This window comes from Crocodylus porosus, unplaced genomic scaffold (genome assembly GCF_001723895.1).
Source record: "Crocodylus porosus isolate Cpor-Errol unplaced genomic scaffold, CroPor_comp1, whole genome shotgun sequence".
Taxonomy (NCBI): domain Eukaryota; kingdom Metazoa; phylum Chordata; order Crocodylia; family Crocodylidae; genus Crocodylus; species Crocodylus porosus.
In genome coordinates this window covers 16,909,020-16,914,901 of record NW_017728950.1, presented here as the reverse complement: position 1 = coordinate 16,914,901, position 5,882 = coordinate 16,909,020, and the positions used below count along the sequence as shown (strand labels likewise).

General features: G+C 63.4%; 1 protein-coding gene across 1 annotated transcript in view; it reads right to left on the bottom strand.

Moving 5' to 3' along the window:
* The window catches only part of PAX5 (paired box 5), a 266,844-nt gene that overhangs the window by 259,771 nt on the left and 1,191 nt on the right, over positions 1–5,882 (bottom strand). The gene's annotated exons all lie outside the window — the stretch shown is intronic.

Genomic DNA, 5,882 nt, shown 5'->3' with positions numbered 1-5,882 from the left:
GTGCGGGGCTGGGCCGAGCGGGGAGCCGCGTGGGGCAAAGCCGGGCTGCAAGCACAGCCCTCAGCCCCCGCCCCAGCGCCTCTGCCCCTCCGCGCCCTCGGCCACACCTGAGCACCCGGATCCCCTCACGGCCCCGGCCTGCGCCCCACCAGCCCCCCTCCAAGCTTGCAAGTTTCTCGCCTCCAGTAAAAGCCCGTTTTTCTCTGCTGCTCCCTCCCCCCAAGCCTCCCCCGGCGTTTTTCCGCCCGCAGTTAATGAGAGCGACAAAAAACTATGGCGATTGGTTGGGGGGGGGGGGGCTACTTTATAAAAAGTCACAGAAGGATGCTCCCTTTTACCGAGCCAAGCGCAAAATGAGAGCCGTGCGATAGTGATCGTTAAATATACAGAGGCGCCCGCTGCCGCTCCCCGGCTGCAGAAAGGAGCTTGTGACCGACCGCACAAAAGAGGCTTGATACCGTCTATTTGGCTGCTGGTTATTATTCAGTCTTCATGAAATCTATAGTTATTACCGGATATAGTTTCATATGCTTGGCAGAATTAAGTCACTATGTCCTTTGTTACATTTTTCCCCTCTGGTGATAACTTTGTGCATCAAGTGCATCATAAATAATATATTTTATACTGTGCGCATACATAGCGATTTGGCGTGTGTGTGTGTGTGCACGCGCGTGCGTGTGCCCCTGTGTATGCGTGTGCCTCTGTGTGTGCGTGCGCCTGTGCGTGCATGTGTGTACCTGTGTGCCTGTGAGCCTGTGTGTGGGAATATGTATCCGTGGCCCGTGTGGTATGTACCCCCTCTGTGCGTTGGGCATTCACACAAGAGCCAAGGTTTGTACCTCATCTTATCCACGTACATGGAGCCACAGATACATGGAATATACACTGGGAGTCTTTGAACAGAGGTCATTATTCACAAAAGGACATGGATGCTGTACAGGGCCCTGTGACACGCCATGTCTCTGCACACGCCTGTGCGTGGGGTGTACGGATGGATCCCGACATACTGTAGGTAGAGGTAGTCCCGCACACAGTCTCCTGTCGCTAAGTGCCTTTCCCTCCCAGAAGTGCCTGGGTGTCACATCCTGCGCCTTCGGACTAGGAGAGCCACAAAGAGCTTGGCCTATTCATTGCAGCGTTGAAGAGGCGACTGGGGCCGGCGTGGGAGGCCGGGAGTCAATTGGCTGTCCCCAGCAGGACACTCCTCGGGAGGCAGCGTCTCCCAGGGCAGGGACCGGGGGGTACTGCCCGGCCGGAGGGCTCGGGGATGAGAAAGCAGAGTGTGCACGTGAGAAGGGAGTGCATCCCACCCACCCCTCGCGGGACTAGCCACACGCTGCACGTCGCTAGCCACCCTTGCCTGCGCCCAGAGGCCGAGGACAAGCATAAGCGTGTGGGCAGAGGGGGCGGTGGGAAGGGAGCCCTGGGTGCGGGTGCGCTGGAGGGGGACCAGAAGGCCTCGGGCAGAGCCCAGCCCTGCTCACTGCAGCTGGATCTCGCGGGCCCTCGTGCGTGCCCTGCCCGGTGGCAGCGCGGGGACACGGCCGAAGCGGATCTGTTGGATGGCAGCCCCGGGCCAGCCTGGTGCAGGCAAAGATGCCTCTGTGCCAACGTGTGCGCGGGGCGGCCCTGCCCGGTAGCCCCGGGGTGCCCCTGCCAAGGGAGCCATCGCCACGCGCCCCCTGGTCCGGTCCTCGCCGCTTCCCCTGCCCTTCCCGCTGCCACGCCGGCGGCTCCCGCTCGCGGCCGCCGTCCCGTCCAGCTGCAGGCAGGCAGCGCCCCGGGCGCGGGCAGCGGGCAGTGCTCTCTGCGGGGCCCTGGGGAAAGAGGCGCTGTAAGACCCAGGGAGACCCCGCGGCCCGGAATGAGGCCCCGCACTGTCCCAGACCGCGGCCCCTCGGGCTGCGGAGCGAGGTCTTGTTCCCAGCCTCTTGCCAGACTGGCTCCCTGAGCACCTTGGTGCGGGAGCAGGACGGAGGTGGCAGGGGGGATGAAGGGCTTCGGGGGCGGGGGGGTTGGTTGCCAGGCCCCTCAGCCAGGGCAACGCCAGCTCTGGGGCCGGGGCCGCCCCTTGCACGTGCCCTTCCCTCCAGCTCACCCTGCACACGCGCGCTTTGCACACGCGCTCCTGCGCGCGAGCCTTTCCCCACAGAGCCTAGTGGAAAGGCCTGGCTCCTCTTCACCTCCCAGAGCCCCGGGGCTGGGACTGAAGCGCCCCGGGGCAGAGGCACACTCGACACAGACAGGGGCAGTAAATCACTGTAGCTGGAGCACATGCTGCCCTGAGCTGAGGCTCGCTGCATCCGGCAGCATTTGATGCAGAAGCTCACCAAAGCTGCTGGCTGCACACACACCCATGCACACTTTGATTAGCCGCTAAGGTGCAAATCTACCCTGCCTTCTACTCCCCCGCGGGATCCGCCGGGGCCTGGGGGCTAGCGCTGGCCGCTTCTCCTCCGTGCCTGGGGCAGGGCTTTGGCCTCTCTTCTGCTCCGGAGCCCACCTCCCTGCTCTCTCCAGCCTCCCTGGCTCTCTCGCTTTCCCAGGGGCTCCGTCCCGCCCCAGGCCCTCAGAGCTCCCGGCCGAAGGACCCTGCGCGGGTCCCACCTGCCAGCCCCGCTCCCCTGTCGCCAGCCCCCGCTGCAGCCTTGTGACTGTGACAGCAGGGGGAGTGCCTGCCCGGCGACTGCTCCCGTCTGCGCGGGGGGACGCGGCCAAGTTTCGCCTCGGAAGCTCAGCCCTGCTCCCCTGGGCTTCGCCTCTCCCCGGCCGGGCCCCGCACCACCCGGCCAGCACCGCACTGCGGGGCCCCGCGGGGCGCGGCTAGCCTCCGGGCTTGGCCGGAGCTGGTGCTGCAGGGGCTGGAGGGTCGGGGGAGGGTCGGACATATTCTCTACGAAACAGAGCCCAGGCCCCTCGGCTCCGCCGTGCCCCTTAGCAAGGGAGAGTGGTGGGGAGGAGGTGCTGGTGGGGCGGGGCGGTGGCTTGATAATTGCAGCCGCGAGGCGCTGGGGCCCCCCTCCTGGCCCCCCTGGCTCATCAGCCCAACTTGGGCCGCGCGGCACTTTGCAAGTCCCCTCGCACGGCGCCCGACTGACGCGGATCCCGTTGGCGAAACCCAAAGCAGCCCCTGCACACGTGCGTGTTTTCCCTGCCACGCTCCAGAGAAGAGCGGCGGGTCCTGGGGCTGCTTCTTTTCCTGTGCAGGCACAGACACAGACACAGCCGAGCACGGGCTGACTCCAAGGTTGTGGCTGAGCTCGGGTCCTGCCGTGGCAGCGCTTCCCCCTGTTCACTCCCGCACACCCGCCCGCTCCTCGGGAGGGAGGATCCGTGTTCCTCCGAGTGCCAGCCCGGGCCGTGGGTTGTCGCTTCTGGACGCGGGATCCCTCCTCTGGCCTGACCCTTTCTGCTCGGATTGAATTCAGCCAGGGCTGGGAGAGCCCCACGGAGCGGGCGGCACCCCCCTGCCCGCCCAGATCCCCGGGAATCGTTTTCAGTCGGAACTGAACGTGCCCGGTGCGCTCCTTGGAGCAGCTGCAGCCCCCCACCCAGGTCCCGGACATTTGCCAAAGCGAAATCATCCGATCGGGCGAGATCCGCCGGGCTCCTGCGGCCCCGGCGTGGGGAGCCGCTGCCACGCTGCATTGCCCCGAGCTCAGACCAGAAGGGGCGGCACTCCAGTCACCCCAGGCGGGGGCGAGGAGGAATCGCCAGGTGATGATCCAGAGGCTCTTCTGGAGCCAACGTGTGCCAGGCACCCACCCACGTATGCGTGTGTGGGAGTGAGCGTGTGCGTACATCCTATGCGTATACCCCCCCACACACACACACACATACACACGCGCGCGCTTCTTGTTCACAAAGTTAAAAAGCAGGGGGGGGAGGGGGGGAAGGGACTATTTATGCAGGCGGTTCGTGTTTGTCTCCGTGGGAAAACAAACCCAGACAAATTGGAGGCTGCGGACCGGCTCTGGCATCTGGCAGGAGAAGCTCCCGCGGATGAATTTGTTCTAAAACTGTCCAAAATCGTGTAACGACCCGGGCAGTTGTTTGGAGGGAACGAAATCAACGGCGCGGGATCCCTCCGTGATTTTCCCTGAATCGCTACGGCCACAACTGGTCCCGGGCAGAGGGTGCCCGGCGTGCGCGGTCTGCAGCCCCCGTGTGCGCTGGGCTTTCGGGGGAGGGGGAGGCTCGCAGGGCAAGCGCCAGTATTTATTTCTAGCTCGTCTGAATCTATTGCGGGATGACAAAAAAAAGAGAGAGAGAGAGAGAGAGCCGCGGAGGCGTGGGCTGCGTGACCCTGGCTGCGGGCTGGGACACACAACGCGGTGTTTACACGTCCATCAGATTTGGAGCGCAAAGGTTTCCTAAATCCTATGCTAAGCCGCGCCCGGCAGTTAACAAGACGTGATCAGCAAATTATGACAAGAGGAACCCTTGATAGATAATATATTAGAGCGAGGAAGAGAGACAGACAGATATTCAGAGAGTTATACAGAAATAACCTGATTTCCTACTCGGGTCTCCCGCCTCTGCCCTCTGTACTGGCGATGGTGGCGGTGTACTACTTGCAGGAAGACTGTCCCCCTGGTGGTGCCCGTTCCCCCCGCCCCCGGCCCCTGTAGGATCAAATCCTGCGGTTGCCATTCTTGTGATGGACCTCAGGGTCACCCCGCTCCCACCCCCTCCTTTTAACAGATAGAAACAATATCGAATAAAGTAGCGAGGAGTGGTGATGTAAACCCACCCAGGACGGCAAAAGCCGGGTGTGGAAGCGTGGATCCCACGTGTGTTGTACCGGGGGGGTTGACAGTGAGCTCAGAGTTGAAAGTAAACAGTTCTATAGATTATTTCACGGGTCACAGAGGGGGAAAGCACCTCCCTTTAACAGACTGCCTGGATTCAGTGGCCTGAGAGGCACCAAGAGACGAAAGTGTCCATCAAAAGCTATCTCATCCCCGTGCTCGGGTGCCTGGCTCCCCATCTCGTCCGGACGCAGGGAAGGCAGGGCGCTTGCAGGGCTCCCTGGCAGGCTTTGGGGGAGAGCAGTGGAGTGGATCCACGCTCCCGTGGATTTCGCATCGTCTCGGGGTGTTTGCGCCTCCTGCCCCGCCCCGCCTCACCTCGGCCCCCGAGTGCACGGAGTGCCTGCACATGCCCCGGGACTTTCCGTCTCCTCTAGGATTAGCCACATGAATGCCTACCTTCGTGTGGGAAAGCATCGCAGGCAAGCGCACAGCTAGCTCGATCCTGCCAGCCGGGCTCGAGCTCCAGACATGGACAAGGGGCACATGCAGAGGCCGGGGGCGCCTGGGAGGGGAGGGGGCAGGAATGTGGCTGCCCCCGGCGCCCCGGGAGGAGGGCGCGGCGGACCCCGCTCAGTCTGGGGGTGGGGCGCCCCCAAACCTCGTGGCTCAAGTCTCCGAAACAAGGCAGGCGCCGGCTCCTGGGCAAGGCGAGGCCCAGCCGCGCAGCTCCGGCCTTTCTGTGTCAGCAGCCCCAGCTCCTGGAAGCCACTTAACTGCCCCCCCGCCCCAAATGTAAGACCCGGGGGGCAGCACACACATACACACCTTTTTTTTGTTCCCCCTCGCAGGAGAGAGAAGAGGGCGAAGAAGGAAAACATAGAGAAAAGAAAGCAAAAGAAGCGGGCGGGAGGAGGCCGCTCGGGCAGGGAGGCCGGGAGCAATAGGCCATACAAAATGAAGCTGAAAATGACTTCCGCTGCTCCATTTAACCTCTCTGTTTCGAGGTCCTCCGCCGCCTACGTCCTTTACTGAACCCAGCAGCCAGAGTCCCTGTGGCAGGGCAGACGAGGGCAAGTCGAGGCCAGGCCGGCCCCGCTCCCCACCGCCCAGCAGGCCCTGTGCCCCGGC